General features: G+C 46.6%; 1 protein-coding gene and 1 long non-coding RNA gene across 3 annotated transcripts in view; one reads left to right on the top strand and one right to left on the bottom strand.

Annotated features, from left to right (window-relative positions):
* The window catches only part of lonp1 (lon peptidase 1, mitochondrial), a 50,377-nt gene that overhangs the window by 15,035 nt on the left and 8,541 nt on the right, over positions 1-26,801 (bottom strand). The gene's annotated exons all lie outside the window — the stretch shown is intronic.
* On the top strand, positions 9,065-9,352 carry LOC114461547 (uncharacterized). The gene is made up of 2 exons (XR_003673851.1): positions 9,065-9,095; positions 9,160-9,352. It is a non-coding gene; the product is annotated as an uncharacterized LOC114461547 (long non-coding RNA).

A 26,801-nucleotide genomic window follows, 5' to 3' on the forward strand; every position in this document is an offset into this window, starting at 1 on the left:
ATAGAAGTCAATGGGCCGATATGGACGAATGACGTCATTTCAACATGGCGGTGCGCAGGGTAAAGTAATCCTCATTAATAAAATGAATATGGTGCAAAATAATGTCTTTTGTTAGGCATATATCTTCTAATAAGGACATTTAGAAGGTTTTATACCACATTTGCAAAAACAGTGGAGGATCAGCAGTGACTAAAATGTATTTTGTGGTTTTACAGATCATTCAAATGTACCCACTAATGTTGGTTCAGTTCTTGCTTATTGTGCACAAATGTTATGTGCTGGTTCACAAAAAAATTTTAAATGTGAAAATGTTGTTTGTAAAATAACATGTTTACAGAAGTATCTTGTAATTTATGGCATTGATCTTCTTGCCAATTCTGACTCAGGTTATATGAAAAGATTCAATTGCACTTTTTTAATGCACTTAAGTATTATAAGAAAAGTTTACAAAGCAACAATGCCAACAAGTTTATTAAAATAACAAAAATAATTGTATGTCTATTGTGTTGATTTATAACAGTGCCACATTTACAGTATGTACACAATGGTTATGAGATGCACTGAATTGTTATCTCCACATGCCTTAACCCCCTCTAATACAAAGATTCCTTCATGGCTTCCTTGAGATGCATGTATAAGTTTAAAGCTTGAAAAGGGTCAGTTGGTACATTGAGTGGATTCAGCCATTGTAAGTTTATTTACATCTGCGTCACAAGGGACAGTTTGCCTAAAGATGCACTGACTTTTGCACAGTTCAACATGATTTTTGTCAACTAGTGAAAGGAAGTCTCTCGTCCCATACAGTTCTGGGAATGCATACATAACACTAGGACGTCCTCATGGAACATTGACATTTCTTGATAGTGTCAGGGCAAAAACTGTTAGTTATGTTTATTAACATATTTACACATAGTCCTTATTCTTTTTAAGGCTTTAAGTTGAGACTTTTCATTTCTGCTGTCTCTTGTTTTCTGCTCTCTTCTCGAGGTCAGCTTCCCAAAACATATCTTATCCCTCAGACACAGAGGCATCACACACTCACATGCCAACACACACTCACAGTCACACAAACACACCCATTCATACACACAAACACCATACACGCACACACCTCCAACACTCATGACAATCAGGAGATACCAGAGAACTGGTTGTTTTGACCTAAAGAAGAAACTGTCTCTTTTCACCCTCTTCTGTCACCTCCTCTGTCCTCTTTATCTCCTGGGGGGAGGAGGGAGGGGGACTGAGGGGGAATATACGTGACGAGTTAGAACTGTGGGCCACTCAATCATCGGACGTCCGCCCGGGGCGGTCACTAATTTTGTCCATCTTTGTACTCTTTGTTATTTAGTTTTATAATAAACCTTTTTTATAAAATCATCAATGCCTCGCCTGGACTCCATCATTCAACCAGAGCAATAAATCATGTCTCCAAATGAGGTCAACCGCAAATTTGCCGTGACAAATTGGCGATCACGAACAGGATCCATCTTCTACTCTGGGGGGCTTCTGCCGTGGACCAGCACCGGAGAGTGGACGCACTTAAAACCCCAAAGCCAGTTTTTTATGGCATGGGAATTCAGAGTCTGCGCCGCAGTGGTCTGCCCCTCGGACAGAGACTGGACCACGAACCATCGGTTGATCCTCAAACACCAATTCGGACTATTAAGGTAAAGCTTTATATATATATATATATATATATATATATATATATATATATATATATATATATATATATATATATATATATATATATAAATTTTCATTTACATATATATATTCGCTCTGTGTTGATAGAAAGACAACCAGTCGAGCACTGTATTGATTTTCATCATTCTGGAGGTTCTCTCCTCCTTCAGTTGTTCTGTGTTTTGATGCAGTGAAAGGACTGCCATGAGAAAGGCTCAAATGGTTGAAGTTCTTTGCTTTTTAATACTATAAGATCTCCATATTTTTCTTCGGGCTCGGATATTTTTGTTCAGGCATCTAGTACGGCTGGTCATTATTTACTTTGGTTTTGTTCAGGCACCTCCACGGACAGCCTGTGAGGTCCTGACCATAGGATAGACAAGCAACCAAAGTTTCCAAAACACCCTGGTGCCATGTACTGAGTTCACCTCTGTACCGATATAAAAATAGATTAAAACCCCAACCCTAACCTAAACTGTAGTGAAGACTACAAGGAGAAAAACACTAATAATGGGAATCAAACAAATGAAGAATCCAATAAACAAAAAATATATGCATCCGCATATACAATCTTGGTATGATGTGAACTCAGATCATGAAACCGGCAAGCTTTCGGTGAGTTTTACTTCTTTTTTATCTTTGTTTTTATTTTGTTTAAAAGTGTGAATGGAATCAGATTTCTCCCTTTGGTTGTTTGGCTTTAATGCTTTCATTTTGGACGAGAGTCAGCTGCTGTGTTTTCTGTGCGTTTTGGTTTTTTTTTCTCAGCTGAACGTGCGGAACGTGTGGCACAGGGAGGCACACCCACACACAGAGAGAGAGCCCCACACACACGCACACACACAGAGAGAGAGGGAGGTACACCCACACAGAGAGAGAGAGAGCGAGAGCCCCACACACACACAGAGAGAGAGAGAGAGGTAGTGCCCCTCATTGGCCAGTTTAGTGAAAAGTCACATGATTACTTGTAATATGGTCTGCTATTAATACATAGATTCCCAAAACTAACAGCGTTAGTGACACAACGTTGTGGTTTCTCAGCTTTCCCTCTGCCTACAGAATAGTGCCAAGCCATTACAACACAGACACTATTTTTATCTTTATTTTAAATTTCATTTGATTTCATGTTTGATATATCTGGGGTCCACTCTAAAATGACTATGAGCAACACACACTCAAACACACACACAGATGAATATAGTATTTCATTTTATTTTATTATTACTGTTATCATCATTATCATTTTTTATTATTTTTTTTGTTAGTTTCTGTTGGCTTTGCGGTTGTCCCTGAAGAAACGACATCTTCAATGAAAGCTCTTAATGATGAAATCACTTTCAACCCTTATGCTAATGAAATGTCAACATCATTCAAAGGACCAAGCTTCAGAAGGAAATCGACTATCAAAGGACTCAACTCTCCCATTCAGCAAAGCAATGCTGCAACGAAATAACTCGCTCAGTCCCAAGTCAACTCTTCATCGTCTATGGAATGGGCCGCATGCCAATGCTGGGATTAACACATCCTGCCCCATCATCAAAGACTGAGAACCTGTGGGCGTCGGAGTTGGTTGGACACTCCCCCACCAATGAGTTGCGGGTTAAACGCCACGATTACTGCCTGAATGATGGGCAGCAACTGCAGACTGATCACACGTCTACTGTTTCAAAAGCCACGAGGAAACCAAGCCATAAGAAGTCCACCACAGCCTTTGGTGGTAGTGCTATATCACTTTAGTCTTGAACTTTGGCATGGGGGGGGGACAACTAGCAAATAGCCAACAAGCTTCTCCTTCAATAGGACAATACTAACCCCTCTATTTTCTGACTGTACGCTAGATTATTTTGTTTTCATTTATTCGTGCACACGCTTTGAGATACACTTAGAAGGTGTGCTCTAAGCAGACAGACCAGACATACAGTCACACACTCACGTTCATAACTATGAGCTGAAACACAGGACCACCATGACTTCACACAGAACCCTTCTGTTTGCCACATGAGACCATGTGTGCCCATCATTTATCTTTGCTTTTATTCATTATGTTGCTCATTTATTTACACTGCTTTTGCCTTTATGAGAAAAAGAACAAACAAAAGGGAAGAAAATAGTGTTACTAATGGGTTTGTTTTTGTTTGCTTTTCTTTCCTTTTATTTTCTTGTTGAGGGGAGGCCCCCCACAATGCAAGATATGGTTACATCCGTTGAAGAAAGAGCCCTCTGTTGCCTCAGCTTTTGGAGCTGAAGTTTTTATTTTTTATTCTTTTATTGGGCATGATTTTTTTGAGCTCACACGTTTTTTTTTCTCTTTTGTTATTTCTGAACGATTCTTCTTTTATTCTTTTGTTTTTACTCAATTTCAGGAAGATTGAGACGGAGATTGAGGACTGCAGCCTCAACCAAGTTTACATTTTGCCATTTTTGACCAATACCCTCGTAAACAATCTGTACCTTACCCTTTTGAAGCTGCTTGCGACAGACAGCCTAGTTCAACATTCATCGTTTTCATTTTGCACGCCTCCTCCTTACCACGTCGGACTGTCTTGCCGGCCCGAAGCCACTTGACAGCAGGGGGGAACCAATTTTTTCCTGAGAAAACTGTCCCATTAGTTGCTATGAGTACATAGGCAATTACTTTTCAAACAAGAAGTCCTGGTTTAATGTGCAGAAAATGGATAAACCTTGCTAGGGGAAGCGCTCTTTGGGGGGTCTTTCTTTTCTGATCAGCGGAACAATTCCTGGGGAATGCTTCTCTCTCCTGGACACCATCCTTGACTCGCTGAACATGCGTCATACTGTCTTGCCAGGGGATGGCGGCCCACCTGATTTGATACATGCTTGATAACCGAATATCATTCTGAACAAATTTCCCAGTCTACGTTTCCTTAGAGTGAGGGTTGTTAGAGGCTGGCTCCGGTCCAGTTAAAGTTGAATAATATTAGAGGTGCCCAAAAGTCCTGGCAGTTGTGCAAAGTTTCCCCCCGGTTGCAGACCGGGGTTGAGTTAATTTCCCAAGCTCTTCATTTTGAAGCGTGGAGGTTGAGGTTCCTGCTGATTCAGAGATTTTTCTTAAATTTCTGGAATTAATAGCGGTTGAGTTAATTTCCCAAGCTCTTCATTTTCAAGAGTGGAGGTTGAGGTTCCTGCTGATTCAGAGATTTTTCTTAAATTTCTGGAATTAACAGTGGTCGAGTTTTCCCCCGGTTGCAGACCGGGGTTGAGTTTGGTGATTAGTGCACGGCCGTGCCATTCCTATCCAGCAGATAGCAGACTGTCAGTACTACCACGGGCAATAATCTAAGTGTAGACTCCGCCAAGGCGGAAGTAAAAAAGAGCGTACCTCTTTATTAATCAGATGATACCAGTGAAAAGCAATTAATTAACGCTAAAAGGTTGCCAAGCATGGGGGGACAGTAAGAGCTCATTGACCCAGAGAGAGGAGGTGGACTGGCTATCGCCGCTGGTGGGTTAGATGAGGCCTGTATTCTACTTAGACACTGCAGCGAAACCTTGTGAATGCATGGACGTGAAAATTGAGGCATGAACGTGTGTGGTGCATGAATGACTGAATGATGACACGTTACGTATGCCTGAGAGAACCGCGTTGTGAGTGCAAATGTGCCGTGGACGTGTCATTGAGTGATTGACCGATGAATGGCTGTTTGACTAGACATGTTCCTCTGTTTCACCTTCCTTTCCTCCTGGGTTTTGATGCACTAGATCTTCTCCCTGTTTTTGCCATTCATGTAGTGGGGTGTTCAGAATTATGATTTTAGGCCTTGGGCCTTCTAAAAAGTTTACCAGGTTTTAAAGGTTATTTTTCTGGGTGTTTAAAAACACCAAATGACATTTTTAATATATAATACCACTTTCAGTGGAATGACTGGCTTTGACCTTGACTGACCTTACTGTTCATGTTCAGTGTCCATGTTTTTGTTGTTGTATGTGTATACTCGTTGTTGTGTACACTTGTCTATGTCTTCGTCTTAGTTGTTGTTATTGTGTTGTTTTTTCCAATATACAGGTCGCTGGCTGTATACTCAAAAGAGACGAATCAAATCCAACTAAAGAAAAGAGATATTTTAAATTAGGAAACGGTCGTGGAGGAACGGGCGGAGCCACCCCCTCTCCTCCAGGAGATTGTGAGCAGGGCGGCAGCGGCATAGAGCTGCCATCTGACCAGGGGCCTCCCCCCTCCCGGTTCGATGACGCGGAGGAGAGTTATTCCACGCGCTTCCTCGTCCCTCTCCTCTCGGACTTTGAGGAGGTGCTCCAGAAGCTATTCCAGTCGCCGTCAGGTCGCTGGTCTGGGCTCTGTAGACGCCTAGGGGCAGTTCACAACCGTGAGAGGATTGGCTGTGGGCCTTTACCTCCGGTGGGCCAGGCTTTAGCGGCTTTGGTGTCGCCGTTGCAATCGGTGCTTGGGAGAAGTAGCTGCCCCAGTAAAAACTGCAGGACAATGGACACACTACTCACCAAAATGCATGGTGCTATGGCGGTCTAGACTCAGCTTGGCAATACGGGGGCCATATTGTCCCTGTATCAACGCCATCTGACTCAGCGGTTGAAGGAGGGGTGCAGTGACGACCTGCAGCAGGTCTCCTCACTTCTCTCAAAACTGATGAGAGAGCAGGCCGAGGCGGCGGGAAAAGCCATGTCGGGCCTCTGGACGGTCAGACACCACCTGTGGTTGTCGCAGTCCATGTTGCAGCCAGACGATAGGGCCTGCCTCCTCAAACTGCCCATAGAGCCGTCGGCAGCGACCATGCTCCAGCAGGCGCAGGAAGCCCGCCTCTGCGCCCGAGAAGTAGCAGGCTCCCTGAAACTGAGCCGGGACTGGCGGCGCCCCCAGCCACCGCAGCCAAAACCTCCTCAGCCTGACTGGAGTCAGGGGGATATGAGGGGCCGGCGAGAGGCGGCCTGGCGAGGTAAGTTTAAGAGGGGGAGACGAGGCAGCAGCGGCCAGAGGCCAGCCCAGCCTCCACCTCAGTCCTGACGCTATGCCCTCCCATACCGGAGCCTGTCCTCAGGGGGTCCGTGCAGGAGGATCTGAGGGCAGACCCCTGGGTCGTTTCTACAATGACCCAGGGCTACCGGTTACAGTTCTTGCGCACCCCTCCTGTGACTCGGTTGGCTGTATTTTCTGTGATCACAGACTTACAGCACAGAGGAGCTATGCGTTCAGAGGTCTCCTCTCTCCTCAAGAAGAAGGCCATCTGGGAGGTGGGGAGGGAGAACCGTCAGGTGGGGTTTTATTCCCGTTATTTCCTCATCCCGATACGGGATGGTACCCTCCGGCCAATATTAGACCTCAGAGGGCTGAACAAGTTCCTCCGTTCTCTGAAATGCAAGATGCTGACCATACCGGGAGGCGACTGGTTTGCAACAGTCGACCTGGAGGATGCCTATTTTCAAATACCGATCTGGCACACATCACGAGTCTGGGACTGCGGATCAACAAAAAGAAGTGCAGTCTACAGCCAGCACAGGCCACCCAGTTCCTGGGCATGTCGTTGGATGCCAGGACAGGGTTAGGGACACTGACTTGGGAAAGGCAGGAATCCCTCCGGATCTGCCTCTCCCGGTTTTCGCTGGGAGCCAGGGTTACCTGGAGGCTTTGTCTTCGCCTCCTGGGCCTTATGGCGGCATTGGTGCCGCTGGCACTCCTGCACATGCGGCCAATACAGAGGTGCCTCTTTTTCTGGGGGCTTTGTCCACAGAGGCACCTGCGTGCCAAAGTGGGGGTCACCAGGAGACTGCGTTCGGCCCTAACATGGTGGGAAACACCGACCAACATCTCCAAAGGGAGTTTGCTGGGTCCCGTGCTCCACCGCCAGGTGATCTCTGCGGATGCATCCCTGACGGGATGGGGCGCGGTCCACGAATGCGAAGGTGCCAGCGGAAGCTGGACTGGTGCCTGGATGGCCCGGCATATCAATGTCTTAGAGCTGAGGGCCATCTTTTTGGCTCTTCGAACTCAGCTTGCATGGCCGTCACGTACTCGTGAGAACAGACAGCACAGCGGCGGCCTACGTCAACAGGCAAGGGGGCCTGGGTTCCCCAGGCCTTTGCAGGGTGGCACACAGTCTGTGGACATGGGCAGGCACGAGGTTCCTGTCACTCAGAGCCATGCATGTGCCCGGGCTGGTGAACCTGGGGGCGGACCTGCCTTCCAGGGGGGCCCGGCCCCGGGAGAGTGGCGACTGGACCCGGAAGTAGCCGAGGAGATTTGGGGGTTGGTTCAGCAGGGCTGTTGCCGACCTGTTTGCATCCCGGAACAACACGCACTGCCCGTTGTTCTTTTCCGTGGGGAGGGACGACCCCCCGCTGGGCGTCGACGCCATGGCACACCAATGGCCCCCGGGGCTGCTGAGGCTAATCTTGGTGGCTCCGAACTGGCCACACATGATGTGGTTCTTGGGATTGGCTCCTCTCCTGGACGGGAGTCCATGGGAACTTCCAGCTCGCCGGGACCTCCTGAGTCAGGCGCAGGGGACTCTGTTCCATCCCTTTCCTCAGGCTCTGGGCCTGGCCCCTGAGTGGGCCAGCCTGTTGGGCTTGGGGTTAGCTCGGTCGGTGGTCTGGACCATCCAGGGCGCTCGAGCGCCGTCAACTAGAGCAGCCTATTTTTTTTTTTTTTTTTCACGCGAGATGTTCTGAGAGTCACGTGACAGTCTGTGAAAATTCAACATGGCGGCTCGCTGCCTTGACTAGCATACCAACTTTGTTTATTTGCACATATTAACACTTCTTACCGTTAAATCCACGCCACAAACGAGAGCCGACCACACGCCCTCTCACCAGCCAGAGTGGAGGACCTCGAAGACTTCATCGACCGATATTACGCCGAGTACGTAATGGAATCCGGACCGAAAGCCGCGAGCACATCAGGTAAGTCCGCTAAACGCCGAAAAAACGAATCAACATCAACCGACACGTCAGATCTGGAGGCAGAATCCCACACCGAGGTCCTAAAATCCATTAATAAGAGGCTGGGTGTGGTCAACTTGCTGCACCAAGATTTTCAGGAAATGAAAACCAGCCTGGAATTTGCATACCAACAAATTCAGGACTTACAGAAAGTCAATCAAGACATCCATTTGGCTTTATCTGCGGTGACCACGGAGGTAAAAGAGCTGAAAAATGAAAACAAGCTTCTTAAAGAGACAGTCCTGGATATCCAATCTCGCAGTATGCGAGACAACGTAATATTCTCAGGTATTCCAGAAACCCCCAATGACAACCCAGAGGCTCTGCTGAAAAACTTCATGTCGTCCGCGCTTAAAATCCCAGCAGAAACCGTGAAAAACATCACCTTTCACCGTGTCCATCGTCTCGGTCCACGCAGAGGTAACCACCCACGCCCTATCATTGCCAAATTTGAACACTTTCAACAGAAAATCCAGGTTAAAAGTAAAGGTAGGGAACTTAAAGGTACGCAATTCGGCATGAATGATCAATTCCCTCGAGAAATAAATGAACGCCGAAAAACCTTATATCCTATCTTCAAAGAAAACCGACAGAGAGGCCGTAATTCCAAACTGGTCGTAGACAAGCTTTACATTGATGGCCAACTATTTAGGGACTCTAACATCACCCCCTGGCTCTACTAAGAAAAATAAAATAAAACATATTAAAAAAAAAAAAAAAAAAATTAAAAAAACACCAGGTGATTTTTGAGTTAATATTGAAAGGATAATTCTCCACTCATGGTGTAGTTAAGGTAGCACTACTTAAAAGGTAAAATGTGTGTGTGTGTTTGTATATGTATTCTATGTGTATGTATATATGTATGTTAACAAAATTTAAAAAATGAAATATAAACAATAATAATTAAATATGTATATATGTATATATATATATATATAAAATAATTGAAATAATTCAAAAGATAAATAAAATAAAATCATGGATATGTGTATATATACTAAGTGTGTGTGTATGCTTGCTCAGATGTTGGTAAACACGTATAGGCTCATACAGTTTCACAGGACACTCTCTACCCCCATATCACCTCTTTCTTCTCCAACCCCTAACCTTTTTTTTCTTTCACATCCACTCAATACCCCCCCCCTTCCTACGCTTTATATAATTACCCGTTGTGTGTTTATTCTTTTGGTACTGGTTGTTGTTGTTGTATGTTTGTGCTTCTCACTAACCTTCTCAACCCAGGCCCTTACCCTGTGGTGGTATCGCATGATAAGCATTTCTTCTCTTTCTTTCTTGCATTGAAGTCTATCACGACACAGCTGTGCACAAATGTTCTTAGACTCTTGGTTATGCTCACATTCGTAAGGACTAAACCGCACTCCTTTCCATGTCTCAGTTTACAGTAACATCTTGGAATGTGCGTGGCATTCGCTCGCAGGCTAAAAAGATCAAGATATTTGATTATGTATCAAGATTAAATGCAAACATTGTTTTCTTTCAAGAAACTCACTTACTTAAATCAGAAGAAAAATCTCTGACAGACTCAAATTTTAACAAAATATATAATTCGTGTTTCAATTCCAGGCAAAGAGGAGTCTCGGTTCTTTTCAACAAAAGGTTGCTCTTTAACATAATCAAATCCACCATAGACCCAGAGGGTAGATATATTATTATCAAAGTGGTAATCTATAATAAATGTTTCACAATTCTAAACCTCTATGCCCCAAATAACGACGACCCTGAATTCTTCCATAGAGTTTTTTTCGGAGCTATCGGACCTTTCTGCAGATTCATCTGTAATCATCGGAGGTGACTTCAATCTGACACTCAACACATCATTAGACAGATCCAGCAAGTGCCCAAATACAAAACCGTCTCGATCTGCTAAAGTATTAATGAATTACATGGATGATCTTGGCATAGGAGACGTATGGAGACTGAACAATCCAACTAAAAAAGAATACACCTTCTTCTCCCCTGTGCATAAATCCTTCTCCCGAATTGACTTTTTTCTCTCAAATAAATCCATTGCGCATAAGATTTCCTCTAAAATACATCCTGTAATCATTAGCGATCATGCCCCGATATCCCTCACCCTGAAGTGTGACTCTAATCAGAAATTATCCTCTCTGTGGCGCTTTAATACTTCATTACTTAATGACAGTGAATTTGGTAAAATGATAAGAAAAGACTGGGAGGACTTTCTATTAACAAACGATTCTCTGGAAGTGTCACCGTCCTTACTCTGGGAAACCGGCAAGGCTGTCATCAGAGGGAAGATTATATCATACTCTTCTTATAAGAATAAACAGGAACAGATAGCAGAAAAAACGATTGAAGAAAAAATTAAGAAACTTACAGAAGAATACGCAGCTAACCCGTCTGAACTTTTATGGAAAAAACTCCAAAATACAAAACTTAATCTGGACATAATTTTATCTAAAAAAACGGATTTTATTTTACAGCAATTACGGTACAAAAACTTTGACTACAACAATAAATCAGGCAAATATTTAGCAAATCAACTTAAACACAACAAAGAAAACTATTTCATAGCGTCAATTTCTGATAATTCAGGTCAAACTTTAAACTTACCTCAGGACATTAATAAGGTTTTTCATGATTACTATCAAAACCTATACTCTTCAAACTTAAACCCTGACCCTGAAGATATGAAAACCTTCCTCAATAACTTAAACCTACCACAGCTCACCATAGAGCAGAAAACCACCTTAGACTCACCATTAACCTTACAAGAACTACAAAATGCTTTGGATAGCATGTCAACAGGCAAAGCACCAGGTCCAGATGGGTTCCCTGCTGAATTCCTAAAACACTTCTGGTCAATGCTGGCTCCGCTCTTTTTCAGAGTAGTAACAGAGATTAAAAATAAAGGTTATGCAGGAGGTCACATGAATACAGCAAACATTAAATTACTACTTAAACCAGACAAAAACCCCATGTTACCCTCAAGTTACCGTCTCATCTCACTTATTAACACAGACATAAAAATTATTTCCAAAGCACTCACTTCCAGGTTAGAGAAAGTCATACAGTCAATTATATACCAAGACCAGACAGGATTTATTAAAAATAGACACTCCACAGACAATGTTAGAAGGCTGTTTAATTTGATCAACATGGCACAGAACTCTAAAAAGAAAACAATAATCTTGTCACTAGACGCAGAAAAAGCATTCGATAGAGTCAACTGGTCATTCCTCCTTGCTGTCCTTGGCAAATTTGGCTTTGGAGAATCATTCATACAATGGATCTCCACCCTATACTCTAAACCTAAGGCCTCAGTAACCACAAACAAAATAACATCCCAAAGCTTCACACTGCAGAGGGGAACAAGACAAGGTTGCCCACTCTCACCTTTGCTTTTTGCAATATTTGTTGAACCTCTCGCAGCAGCTGTTCGTCAGAACTCTGTTATTAAAGGAATCCACTCATCCATCTCAGAACACAAAATTAATCTTTATGCGGATGATATTTTACTCTATTTCTGATTCTGATTCTGATTCTGATCTCACTCCTTGGCAGAATAGCCTCAGTTAAAATGAAAATCTTACCTAAAATAAACTATCTGTTCTCTATGATCCCACTGAAACCACCAACGCAATGGTTCAAAAGATTAGATTCTGCAATTACAAAATTCTATGCTAGGAATAAAAAACCCAAAATAAGCATTTCAACTCTTCAAAAAAATAAAAGCGAGGGAGGGTTGGAAGCCCCTAATTTCATGCATTATTACCTAGCAAACCAAATTCTATATTTAACAGAATGGCTAAAACCAAAAGAATACCATAACACCTGGCTAGAAATCGAACAGCTAGACTGTAAACATATTAAACTCTCTGATCTCCCTTTTATCACTGTGACCCTCAAATGTCATAACTGCTTTAAAAACCCACTAAATGCCTCCACCCTGACTGCGTGGTGGAAAGCCCTGGACATTACAAATGTTCAATTAAAAACTAGTATGCTGTCTCCAATCTGGCACAACCGTGACTTTAGAAACAGAAAAACACCGCTCTATCTAAAAACATGGGAAGATAGCGGAATTATTCATCTCCAAGACCTCTTCGAAAATGATAAGCTCAGGACATATAACAATCTAACCCAAACATTTAATATAAATAAAAGTAATTTTCTTCAATACCTACAAGTAATAGAGACAATTAAGAAAAATACGGCAATAGATTTAATCACCTTGCAACCTCCAGAACTGGCCATATATTTGAAAAATATCTCAACAAAAACAAAAAAACTCTCAAAAATATACAGAGCACTCTTGAACACTAACTCTAATCACTTACCAATCGCTAAATGGGAAGCTGAACTCTCAATCACCACGAACACTGATTTCTGGACAGAAATTTGTTGCAATACCTTTAAGATGACTAAAAACACAAATCTTCAGCTAATTCAATACAAGGTCCTCCACAGATCCCACATTACCCAACAGAAAATGTATAAAATGGGCTTCTCCCCAACAGACATCTGCTCTCAGTGCACCCAGGGAACAGCTGATTCATATTTACATGCCGTATGGCTTTGTTCGCCAGTTCAACAGTTTTGGTTTCTAATCACTGAAAAACTGTCCTCCATTTTGGACTGCAGGGTTCCTCTATCTCCAAATCTATGTCTGTTAGGAGACCTGACTATGCTTGATATTCCAGCAAACCAATCACAATCCATCCTTGCGGCACTTGCCATAGCAAAAAAAACAATATTAGTGAACTGGAAAGATAAAAAATCCTTAAACATAAACCAATGGCGAAATCTCCTCATAGAATTTATTTCCATGGAAAAGATGTCTGCTCTCAGAAAAAATAAAATAACCTGCTTTGAGGAGCGTTGGACTCCTTTTCTAATTGCATTGAATCTTGATTTTTCATTTTTAGCCTGATGATCTAGCCTGCAAGCAACTGCCAGCACCACTCTTTACTAACACACTGATCTAACTGTAGTCCTGGACCTCCATGGGCTTGTGGGTGGCCTTGACCTGGGTGGCTTGGGTGAGTTGCTGGGGTGTTTTGGGTGCCTCTGTGGGGGAGTGCGTCCCTGGGCGGTTGGGTGTTGCTCTCTGCCCTCTTTGTGCACATCTGGGTGGCCCTTGGTGCCGGGGGCCTGCGTGTCTCTCTGCCACTCTTTCCTCTTGCTCTCTGTCCCCCTGTCTCGTCCTGCCCCCCTCCTCCGCCTTCGCTCGGCGCCGGCTCTCCCGTTGGGTTTGGCGTGGGGGGCTCCTGTCGGCCCGGGGTGCTGGTGGGGGGGCTGTGGCCTTCGCTTGGGGGGCGGGCATTGCTGTGCTGGGTGGGTGGCTCGGGGGTTGGCTCGTCTGGGGGCCTGGGGTGGTGGGGTTCATGGCTTCGGGGCGGGGGGGTCCGGGATGGGGGTGGCGCTGGGGGCGGCTGCTCTTGGGGGCGGCACTTGCGTCCTGGGTTGTCGGGTGGCGCGGTGGGTTGCTCCGCCGGCCGGTCTGGGCGCCTTGGCCTGGTTCCCTGGGGCGCGCCTTCGCCGAGCGTGCCGCTGGCGCGGTGGGCCGGGCCGCCCCCTCCCCCTCGGGGGCTCACTTGGGGGACCGCAGGGGCCGGCTTGTGTAGCTTCGGGGGGAGGGAAGGGTGAGTTATGGGGCCTCGCCCACGCTGGGGCCTCCCCTTGGCCGTGCTGGGTGGGTGTGTGTGGGGGCGCGGCCGGTGGCTCCTGTCCTGGCGGATCCGCGTCGGGGTGGTTGGAATGCTGGCTGGAGGCGCCGGGCCCCGTGGGTGCCGTGTCTGGGCGGGGGTGCCCCGGGGGTGGGTCTCTGGGTTCGGCGTCCTGGGGTGCGCCCTCCCACCGTCTGCCCGGGTGCGGGCTGCGGTTCGGCGAAGTGCCGCACCGCCTTGGGCGGGATGGGGCTGTTGGCTGGGGCCTGCTGTCCTCCGGGCTGTGCGGGCGTCGGGGGTGTCTCATGTCGGCGCGGGGGTGATTGGGGGTGGTCTCCGTGGGTGGGGGGGGCTCTGCTGGCGACATTGATATGGGGTTGCGGTGCCTGGCTGGGGGGGCATGGGTTCGCCTACCTATCGGTCCGTGGCTGGCGGGGTGGCCCTGCTTAGGTGGTTGGTGGCGTCCTCTCTCGTCGGGGGGGCCGGGGCCGCCCACCTGTGGAGGGTGCTATGTCGTGGTGTCGTGTGGGCCTGTGCTGGCCCTGGTGTGGGAGCTGGCCTCTCTCCTGGGCCGGCTGGCGGCGGGGGTCGCCTCCTGGACTGCTGGGGGATGTGGCTGGTGCCTGGCTCCGCCTGGGGGGGGTCCCGCCGTGCTCTGTATGGCCGCCGCGGGGGGTCTCCGGTTGTGTTGCTCGGCGCGTCTCTGGGGCCCGCGGTGCCGTATGCCCGTCTGCCCTCTCCGGTGGCCCTCCGTGTGGGCGGGCCGGGCTCCTACCAGACAGGCCTCCTACATGGACACTTCACATCACTCACTCCCAGCTGGTCTGGCTCACCCACTTGTTGCACCACACTGACATACCCAACCCTTGGGGTTCTGGATGGTGGGGCTGGGGGTGGAGGGGGCCGCCGCCTGCGCTACTAAGTAGTGGCGCGGGGGCGGCACTCCCACCTCTGGCTGCCCTACTAATCCCTCCAATTTTAATTACACCTCAACACCCCACCCCCCGGAGGGTGGGACCACCACTTCCACCCTCCGGAGCTATTGCACCACATACACATATATACACATAGGCTGGATGGGGAGCGCTCCCCATCCAGCCACCCTTTTTTAATAGCACTTCATACATTCACTAAACACATACATTCACTCAGGGGATAGGGAAGTGCCTCTCCATTAGGGAATGGCACCATAACAGGGTGGAGGGTAAATTCAGATATCTGGGCCTGTCGGGTGGGGGCCCGGCCCGTCCGTTGATGGCTGGGCTACCGTGTGGGGATCGGGGGGTGCGGTCGGGCGTGGCGGGGCGGTGGGTCTCTGGGGGGTGTCAAGGGGTGTTGCTGGGGGCTCCCTTTGCGGGGTCTCTCTGGGCGGTGCCGGCCTGGTGGGGCGTGGGGGTGCCCCTTCCCTGCGGGTGGGGCTTGGCGCTTGTCTCGTTTCCTGGTTGCATGGGGGGCGTGCCTCGTGGCGTGTGGGTCCGGGGCGGCTTGCCGCGCCGGTGTGGGGAGTGGGCGCGCTGGGGGGTGCTAGCGTCTGCGCCGGGGTTGGGGCGGGGTTGCTTGGCGCTCCGGGGTGGTGCTCTTTGCTGGGGGGCGGCTCTAGCTGTTCCGGGGGTTGAGGTCGGTATCGGCCACTTGATAGGTCTGTCCTGCTATCTGCGGGCTGGCGGGTGGGTGGGTTCTGCGCCTTTGGCTGGGGGGCGCTGCTCCGCATCGGTTGTGTGCCATTGGGGTCCCTCTCTCCTGTGGTGGCGGCCGCCGGTCGCTTTCGCGCCGGGGGGGGCATTGCCCCGTGGCCTGCGCTGTCCGGTTGGGGGCGGGACCTGGGCAGCTGTCTTTGTGCCGTCTGGGGCTGCGCGGTCTTGCTGGGTTGTGGCCTGTTCCTGGGCTGGGGGGTGGGGGGTGCTCCCCATGGGGGTCTGGCCCGGGGGCTCGCCCTTGGAGGTTCCCTGTCCCGCGGTGGTGCCCTTTGGGTCCGGCGGGTCTGGCCGGCTGGCAGGGCCGGTCCTGGCGGCGGTCTGCCGGGGCGGGTGGTACGGGCCGCGCGCTGCCATGCCTGCGGGTGCGGCCCCGGCTTGGGCGGCGCCCTGTGAGCCGGGCTCTGCGGTGTGGCTGGGCCCTTGGGGAGGGCGAGGGGGGGCGAAAGGCGATCTAGCGCGCTCTGGGGTGCCTGGTCGGTGCGCCTGGGGGCCGGCGGGGCGGCTTGCAGTATCCCCTTGGTGCCCTCGGCGGCTATGGGCGTGGTTGTCGTCCCTGGGGGCGCTGCTCTTGGTGCTGCTTCCGTTCCGGGTCCTTCTGGCCCGGGGTCCGGACCCTGCTGGCTCTGGGCCCACCGGCGGTCGCCCGCCGGCGGCCCGTTCCGCGCGGCTCTGGCCGTCTGCTGGGCGGGGGCCTTGGCTCCTCTGCTGGGGTCTCGGGCGGGGGGCTCTCTGGGCCCTTCCCTCGGGGGGTTGGGTGCTTGGGTGTGGGTGGGTGGGGGGGGCTGGATGCTGGCGGAGGGTCTTGGGGTTGGGGTCGGTGGGGGGATGCGCTGGGTGCTCGGCTGCTTGGGGCTTCCTCGGATGTGTGTATGGGGGGCGGTGGCTGCCTCTCGGCCTGGGATCTTGGGGGCATCTGGGGGGTTGCCTGGGGCTCCCTGGCCTCCGCTCTTTCTGCTGGCCTGGCTGCATCTGCGGGCCCAGGGCAGTTCCTGGGATTGCAATAGCGGTTTTTTTTTTTTTTTGCACATACACTGGTCTACGATGCACTGGCACGCCTTGGGATGTGGGATAAAACTCATACTGGGCTTAACCTTAGACACGTTAATCCCAAATACCTGCTTTAGGTACTACCATTAACTCATTCCCCTGTTCACAGCCACCACCATTATAGCTAAGCTTCACACTTGTCACCATACTGGCTGGATTACACAACATAATAAGCACAATATACTCTACAACCTCACATCTCACCCTCACTGCAAAACAGTCTATTCTTCCCCACCATTTCTATTTCCTGCCTTGAGTCTCTTCTCCCTGCTCCCTTTCTCCTCCCCTTTCCCCTTCCCCTCCACTTAGGTGTAACACTGCTCTCCCTTTTTATATCCTCCCTCTAATAAAAGTTTTCTTACCCTTCCTTAGGGAGGGCTGGTGATGGTCACAATTAAGCAATAAAATAAATCAATGTATTTTATTGCAATAACAAAATTTGCATTGCTGTCTCATAATGATTGCACTTCCTGTGGTGTTGACCTTTGACAGCATGTGCAGACAAGTTTAAAAAAAAAAAAAAAAAAACTACAGCAGCCTATTCATACCGCTGGAACCACTTCTCATCATGGTGTAGGCTGAATTGGGCTGATGCGCTGACCTGCTCGGCCCCCAAGATACTCCGGTATCTACAGGAGCTGCTCGAGGCAGGGAGATCACCTTCCACCCTTAGAGGGATGGTGGCTGCAATCAAGGCCGCTCGTGTTGGCGATAACTAGTTGGCCGAGGTTGACTGCGTCCTCGTCTCACGGTTCCTGAAAGGCGCTGCTAGGCTCGCCCCCTGTAGAAGGTTGGCGGTCCCAACGTGGGACCTGAAGCTGGTGCTGGCTGCCTTGCGACTGGGACCCTTCGAGCCCCTGGAAACGGTGGACATGAAGTGGCTGTCACTGAAGACTGCGTTTCTCATAGCGGTGGCATCAGCGCGGAGGGTCGGGGAACTACAGGCTCTGTCGATGCACGAGAGCTGCTGTAGATTCCTGCCCGGCGGTGCGGGTGTGCTCTTACGCCCAAACCCTGCGTTCTTGCCGAAAGTGCTCTCGGACTTTCACCTAAACCAGCCAGTAGAGTTGATGTTCCTTCGCCCCTCCCGGGACAGGGATGAGGGGGCGCAGCAAGGGTCGAGGCTATGCCCGATCAGGGTGGTTAAGGTATACATTGTGCAGACTGGTGCTGTCAGGAAGACCGACCAGCTTTTTGTTTGTTTTCAGCCACGGCACCTGGGTCAGCCGGTGTCTAAATTCAGGCTGTCTCACTGGATCGTGGAAACGATCCAACGGGCTTACACAGACTCCGGTGCTCCGGCTCCGGGAGGGGTACGGGCGCACTCCACGAGAGGTGTTGCCGCTTCCTGGGCCCTGTGGCGGGGAGCCACCCTCTCCGAAGTGTGTGCGGCCACTACGTGGGCGAGTCCGTCCACCTTTGCAAGGTTTTACAGCCTTAATATGGCTACCGGCACCTCCTTTGGGGAACTTGTGCTGGGTACTAGTCCAAAGTGACCAGGGTGTCTCCTTTACACCCCTGCGATGGTGAACTAGAGGTGGTCTGGTTTTTTTCTCTCTTAGCCATGGGCCTAGTGGGAAGGCAGGCCGTCCAAATAACCCTCCGTACACATACGCCCGATCCTTGCGTCTGGCAGGGTCGGCCATACCGGGGGCTGCGTCTGGCGCCTCGGCTGGGGGTAGGCACACGCGTCTGGCGGTGTCAGGGGCCCACGTATGTGTATGTGTATTATGTACATAGAATGGTTTTGGGTGTCATTGTTCACGTGCACTGTTGGAACACTCTGGTGGCAGTGACGTCTCATTCGATTACCAGGGTCGGGGACCCCGGGGGGGGGGGTACAAGAGGGGTCTTCTCAGTCTCCTCGCGGTGTGTCTTACAGGGTCCCCGTACATATGGAATATGTAACTGGGTGGAGAGATAGTCTCGATACGATAGAGAACCAAGGTTACAACGTAACCGAACGTTCTCTGAGTGGAGAGACTATTTCTCCACCACGAGGCCGCTCGGAAACCGTTCCAATCAATGTGAATCAGTGATTGCATGCACACCTGGGGCTTTTAAGCCTGTGCATGGGCCACGTAGTGGTGTGTCTTTAAGAAATATCCACGTCAACTGTCCCAGTGGGATCAGTCCCCGTACATATGGAATATGTAACTGGGTGGAGAGATAGTCTCTCCACTCAGAGAACCAAGGTTAGAACGTAACCTAACGTTGCTTAATGTGCATCTGACATCACGTTATTTTCTTCTGCTAAGTTATGTCCTGGGGTTGTGTTGGAATGGACTATTATTCATGGTTTCTTTTGGTGTTTAATACTATAATTATATATATTCATACTCAATAATCCTAATAATAAAACACATCTTCAGTCAGGCCAAATTTTGTCAAAGCTATTTTCTGGACAAGGTCAAGGAGTTCTCTTTCATAATATTGCATGAGATGTCTATTTTTTACTTGTTCTTGTTCTACACCCACTGTTTTTATTATTTGTTAAATATTTCTTACTTGGTGTCGTTCTACCTTGCCTTTGTTAATTTCAATAAATGTTCCTTTTTTTAAAAAAAAAATTGAGACTTGTACCAATTGTTATTATCATTGTGCAATTTTTATGATGTAAACTGAGAGCAAATATATCTCGATATCGGCTCAAGAAAATCGGCAGTCCGTAGCGGTCAACGGCGAAGGCTGATAGAAAAAAAAGGAATCGGCATCGGCCCTAAAAAACCCATATCGGTCGATCCCTACCTGTAACTTCTTCTTTAAGAGGCTCCTCTGTCCTCCACTTGTTACCTGTGTTAATGGCACCAGTTTGAACTCGTTATCAGTATAAGACACCTGTCCACAACCTCAAACAGTCACACTCCAAACTCCACTATAGCCAAGACCAAATAGCTGTCAAAGGACACCAGAAACAAAATTGTAGACCCGCACCAGGCTGGGAAGACTGAATCTGCAATAGGTAAGCAGCTGGTGTGAAGAAATCAACTGTGGGAGCAATTATTAGAAAATGGAAGACATACAAGACCACTGATAATCTCCCTCGATCTGGGGCTCCACACAAGGTCTCCCCTCTTGGGGTCAAAATGATCACAACGATGAGAAAAAATTCCAGAACCACACGAGGCGACCTGGTGAATGACCTGCAGAGAGCTGGGACCAAAATAACAAAGGTTACCATCAGTAACACACTACGCTTCCAGGGACTCAAATCCTGCAGTGCCAGACGTGTCCCCCCTGCTTAAGCCAGTACCTGTCCGGGCGGAGTTTGCTAGAAAGCATTTTGATGATTCAGAAGAGGAATGGGCAAATTTCATATAGTCAGATAAAACCAAAATACAACTTTTTGGTAAAAACTCAACTTGTCGTGTTTGGAGAAAGAATGCTGAATTGCATCCAAAGAACACCATAGCTATTGTAAAGCATGGGGCGATAGCATCATGCTTTGGGGCCGTTTCTCTGCAAAGGGACCAGACGACTGATCCGTGTAAAGGAAAGAATGAATGGGGCCATGTATTGTTAGATTTTGAGTGAAAACCTTCCATCTGCAAAGGCATTGAAGATGAAACGTAGCTGGGTCTTTCAGCATGACAATGATCCCAAACACACCGCTCGGGCAATGAAGGAGTGGCTTCGTAATAAGCATTTCAAGGTCCTGGAGTGACCTAGCCAGTCTCCAGATCTCAACCCCATGGAGTTGAAAGTCTGTGTTGCCCAGCCACAGCCCCCCCCCCAAAAAAAATCACTCCTCTAGAGAATATCTGCATGGAGGAATGGGTAAAAATACCACCAACTGTGTGTGAAAGGACTTCCGGTTAAAGCGCGCTGAGCAGACAGGTGTTCCAGACCCCCTCCGTCAGACTCAAATAATCTGGCAACTAAATAACCACAAATAATTCTGACCTTTATATATTTTATTGCTGTGACAACTCAAAGCTCCAGATGCCGTCAAAACCACCGAAGCAGTCACAGAAATCTGCTAAATTAGACTCTGCACAGCAAGCTGGCATGGAAGCTACATGTGCTAGCATGGCTACCAGCCCAGACAATGTGCTGTCTGCTATCCAGGCACTGAAGAGCGACTTCGTGCTGAGATTTGACGGACTTCTTGAAGCAATCCAGGGGGTACAGGCTAAATTGAAGGCAGTGACGGGGTGTATTACTGGAGCTGAGGACAGAATCTCTGCTAATCCAGAACGCAACCATGAAGACTGTTATTGAGGAGTTGGTAAACAAGGTGGATGACTTGGAAAACCGCAGTCGCCACTCAAACCTCCGTCTCGTGGGCCTTCCGGAAGGGAAAGAAGGCAGTGATTTGTTCACTTTTCTGGAGAAATGGTTGCCAGAGGTGCTTGGCGCAGCTAACTTTCCTCGTCAACTACTGATTGAAAGAGCACACAGGATTGGGAGGATCAACAGGGCTGGGGAGTGGCCGGCAGCGTGACCCCAAGTGGTAATAATGAAACTCCGGAACTACGCCGACAAAACACAAATTATGCGGGCTGCGAGGACGAAGGGACATGTTTACTGACAACCAAAAGATTATGCTCCTCCCAGACTTCTCTGCTGACCTACAGAAATTAAGAAAGGCGTTTAACCAAGTGAAGAAGGAGCTGGCGTCTTTCTCTATTCCGGGCTTCCGGTATGTAAATGTTCACCCAGCGACGCTGCTCATTACATACGACAGAAGACGCCACACTTTTGACACGGCAGCGGTGGCGGAGGGGTTTGTACAGAAACTACGGGACGACAATCACAATCCTGTGGGTAGCTAACTGAGGCAGCCATGTGAGCCTTTTCATTAACACTTTACGTGAATAGGTCTGTTATTAGTGTTTGGTGGCTGTACGAGCACAACAGTAATGACATTACTTTCTTAGCACAGTAATTATTGTATTATGTTATAAACACACAGCAATGACATTACTTTCTTAGCACAGTAATTATTGTATTATGTTATAAACACACAGCCAGTGGTATTAAGTACAGACTAATTTTTTTAAATTTTTATTATAATGATCATTGAACGGATCTCTTGGGGGAGGGGGTTGTCACTGTGACTGCTGGGCTTGCTGTTCCTCACTATGACTTTAGCATATGTGAACCAGCATAGCCCTATAGCTGGGCTCCTTAGTGGGCTCTTTAGGATGTGTTTTCTTTGGGGTGGGTGGGTGTATTTTATTTTGTGAGGTACACTCAGTAGTGTTTCTAGCTTTTTCCTTGTTATTGGTGTTCCTGTGTTTTTCTTTTTTTATGTTACTTTCTATATTAGCATCAGCCACTTTAAGTTTCATCATTTTGAAATTATTTTAATTTCTACTTATGACCTCTGAACTTTACTTTTTCTCTTGAAATGTGAGAGGATTAAATAAAATTGTTAAATTAAAGCAAGTTATGAGCAGGATCTGGCAGTTAAATGCTAAGATAGTTTTCCTTTAAGAGACACATTTAACTACTGAGGATGTGATCAGAGTGAGGAGAAGATGGTCTGGTCAGGTGTTTTCAGCTCCCTTTAACTCGCATTCACGAGGGGTAATCACACTCATACTGTACATAAGTCAGTTCATTTTGAGCTAATAAATGTAACTAAATATCGTTTTGGCCAATATCTTATTGTCCAATGTCAAATTCTTTCTATCAGGCTAAATTTGATAAATGTCTATGGGACAAACAATGATAACTCAGCATTTTACAGACATCTTTTCCTATCATTAGCTGCCCTGCCTGGTCATCTTATTATCGGGGGTGATTTCAATTGTGTGTTGCAGCCAGAGTTGGACAGATCTACGGGGATAGACACCTCACACCCACAAACAAGAAAAGAGCTTCAGCAGTGTATGGAAGATTTCAATTTAATCGATGTGTGGAGAAGGAAGCACCCAGGCCAGTTGACTTTCTCTTGCTACTCCAGCTCCTACCGAACCTTTTCCAGAATTGATTATTATCTAGTTTCAGCAGACTTATTATCCATAATTAGCAACTGTTGGTATGATAGTATAGTAATCTCAGATCATGCCTCAACTTCTTTCCTGTTAAAACTTTCAAATATTGTTTGTCATCCTCCTAGATGGCGGCTCCAGACAACTTGGCTCAGAGACCCGAAATTCATAGAATTCCTTGGAGCACAAATAGATGCCTATTTTGAAACCAATACCGATCAAACGTCTGCTACGGTGAGGTGGCAAGCCTTTAAAGCTTTCCTGAGAAGTCAAATGATGAGTTTCACAAGTTTCAAACACAGGGCTTACAGGCAGGAGCAGCTTGAGAAATCAATCAGAGAAACTGAAACTCAAATTCACCAAAATCCTTGCCAGCAGTTAATTGCAGAACTACATAAACAGAATGCTAGATATGTTATATCTGCAAATAAGGATAAAACAATCCTATTACGAACATGGTGAGAGGGCTGGGAAGCTACTGGCTTGGCGCATTAAACAGATACAAACAGAGAAAGATCAACACAATTCAAACAGGTAATGGAGACAACTTCTGACCTAAAGGAAATCAATAATACTTTCCAATAATTTTACCTCTCCTTATATTGCTTTGAGTATTCAGACTCAGCCTCGCACCAACAAAATGAATTTTTGGACATTGACCTCAGGATACAGGAAGTGTCAGAGGCTATAACTAGCTTGAACGAGAGGAAAAGTCCCAGACCTGATGGAATTCCAGTGGAAATCTATAACATTTTTAAGTCTAAACTAATACCATCTCTGCTAGATATGTACCAAGAATCATTTGACAGGGGATCTCTTCCTCCCTTGCTCAACACTGCTGTTATAACAATATTACTTAAACCTGGAAAGTCCTCAAATCAGTGCGGATTGTATAGGCCAATATCCCTTCTCAATAATGACCTTAAAATTATGTGTAAAGTAATAGCTAAGAGATTGGACCCATTTCTCCCAACAATAGTTCATCCGAACCAGAATGGATTTGTGCAGGGGAGGCAGGGGTTTAACAATATTAGATGAGTACTTAATGCGCTTTTTGAGAAGACAAAGGATGTCCCCTGTCGCCTCTTTTATCCATTCTGGCTGTTGAGCCACTAGCTATGTTTATTCGTAAAAATATGAATATATCAGGAATAGAAGTAGGTGACATGGAACATCGAATCGCCCTTTATGCTGATGATGTAATTTTATTTTGCTCAAACCTGAAACAAACTTTACCTGTATTAGTGGACTTATTACACACCTTCGGCACATTTTCGGGATACAAAATAAATAACAATAAATCTGTAATAATGTTTTAGGCAGAAAATCAAAGGCTTAAACCTCCAATTTCAACCCCATTTGTGATATAAAAGCAAGAATTTACTTATTTAGGTTTCAAAATCACTCCCACTATATGAACAAAATTATTCAAGTAAATTATAAACCCCTTGTGGAGACAGTAATGCAGCTTATAAACAGGTGTGACAAACTACCAATATCCTTAATTGGGTGCATAAACATTTTAAAAATGACAGTTTTGCCTAAGTTCCTGTACCTTTTCCAATCAATACCGTTTTCTCCACAACCCTCCTTTTTTCAAATGTTAAAAAAAAACCTTCTCCAATTTTATTTGGAATGGCAAACGTCCAAGACTTAGGCTATCCTTGTTGCATTTGCCTTATGATAGAGGGGGACTGCAATTAGCAAATCTGATGTGGTACTTCTGGGCAGCTCAGATTAGAGCAGCTATGTTCTATTTTATTAAGAACAAACCCCCATCGTGGGTTGTTATGGAATCCCAGTCAATTACAATTCCTTTAAACCTATATATGTACTCGGCAGATAGGAAAAAGCTGATCAAACAAACAAGGAACCCCTTCTTGAGTTACACCATATCAGTATGGTACGGTAATCTTGCTCACATAGGGGAGGAAAAACTGCCATCTCATTTTACACCAATTTCTGGTAACGATAACTTTCGACCAGGCTGGGCAGACCCTGGATTTAAATTTTGGGCTGATGAGGGTGCAGCGAAAGTGTCTGACCTATACAAGGATAACAAATTAATGTAATTTCAGGAGCTTCAAACAACTTAAAACATTCCTAATAAGCATTTTTTCAAATTTCTTCAACTCAGGAGTTTTATAATGTCTAGGCAAAATAATAGTTTAACTACCCTAGAATATATTGTTTTAAATAATCTTCAGTTGTTTGTAAACATGTGCAAAGAATCCTCAGAAAATATTTTACGGGCTTGGAGAAGTGATTTACAGATCAATTTAACAGTTGAGGAGTGGTCCTTAGCTCCTTATTTCAATCTCAGACAGTTAACACACACTCCAAATTATTACATTTATAAATGGCTTACCAGACAGTACCTCACTCCAGCCAAGCTGCATCTCTTTAATCCGAGTGTCCCTGACACATGCCCTAAATGTGGTGTCCACAAGGGGTCTCTGTTTCATTGTATGAGGGAGTGTCCATTGATTATATGCCTCTGAGAAAAGGTGTTGGATCTGTGCAGTAAAATAATTAGTAAAAAAGTGCCTCTTAACCCTAAACTGTACATTATTAAAGGTGACATAGGATGCCTTTAAATCCTTCCTTTTTACATATAAATCATACAGTTGTAGTCTATATAAAGCGGAACTGCAATGTTTGTGTCTGAATTCCTCATTATTATAGCTCCATATGCCCCTTTTCGACCCCTTTTCTGATGTGCTTCTGAGAGCAACCTTGTTTTGGTGCGGTCTCTTTAAATGCAAATGAGACACTTCATACCCCGCCCCCTCTCCAGGTTGCAGAGGTGACACTTGGTTCAACTCCACCCTGTTCGGCCCTTTTTGTAGTTTGATAGAAGAGATACGATTATCTAGCGGTGCAGAAACAACAAAAGACTTGTCCATCCAGCCTTACATGTTCGAGCCAGAGTCGGACTCGGCGGAGCGAGATGAAAATAAAAATGATGTACCTAAAACGAGCACACAGAGCTAACATATGATGATGGTTCAACTGCTAATGCTAACAAAACAATGACAGGGACGTCTTATCACACTTTTTAGCGTTATTTACAGCTTACCGAAGGGCTCTGTTCGTCGTCTCCAAAGATAGAAGGAATTGACCCCTCAATCAGACGAAGTCTTTCGGCAAATCCTTCTTTATACTGGCGGAGGTTGCTGAAGCAGTCATCCTTGAAGTGCTTCGTGCACACAAAAATGACCTTACCCACAGATGTGGGTACATTTCCGTAAAAAATTAAATTCAACCAGGCACTTTGAAAAGGTTCTGATGCTGGAAGACGGTGTAATGAAGCGTGTGAGTTACTACATCCAACAACCGAACATTTAGACTTATCCTCTCGTAACTTCTGCATCCTTGAGCTTGGACTACAAAATAAAAGCGAGAAATAAAAATGGCGGATTGCTCAAAGTGTTGGGCCTGGAGTCGATGTCCTAATTTGGCAGTTCCACTGCAAATACTGTGACGTCATTGTTCAAAAAACATAATAGAGAATAGAAAAATCGAAACAGATTGAGAAATATGACCAAAACAAAATATAAAGATATTAACGGAGCACCTAAAGAGACTAATTTGAACTTTTCTGTACTTCTAAACACTCTAAATATAAAACAAAATGCATTTAAGGGCTAAAAAAGTGGATTTAGCATGATAATATATTTAATATATATCCTGAAAATTTCTTACTCTCAAAAAAGTCAAGTATCTACCTAATGTATGTTTCCTGGAGGCAAAACACTGCATCACTCACTCATGGTAGGAACTGAAAATCTGTGGTGTCTCTCAGTGGCTTAAAGGAATGATTCTCTTTCTGGCTCTTGAAAGGATAA

This window comes from Gouania willdenowi, chromosome 4, assembly GCF_900634775.1.
Source record: "Gouania willdenowi chromosome 4, fGouWil2.1, whole genome shotgun sequence".
In the NCBI taxonomy this organism is placed as follows: domain Eukaryota; kingdom Metazoa; phylum Chordata; class Actinopteri; order Blenniiformes; family Gobiesocidae; genus Gouania; species Gouania willdenowi.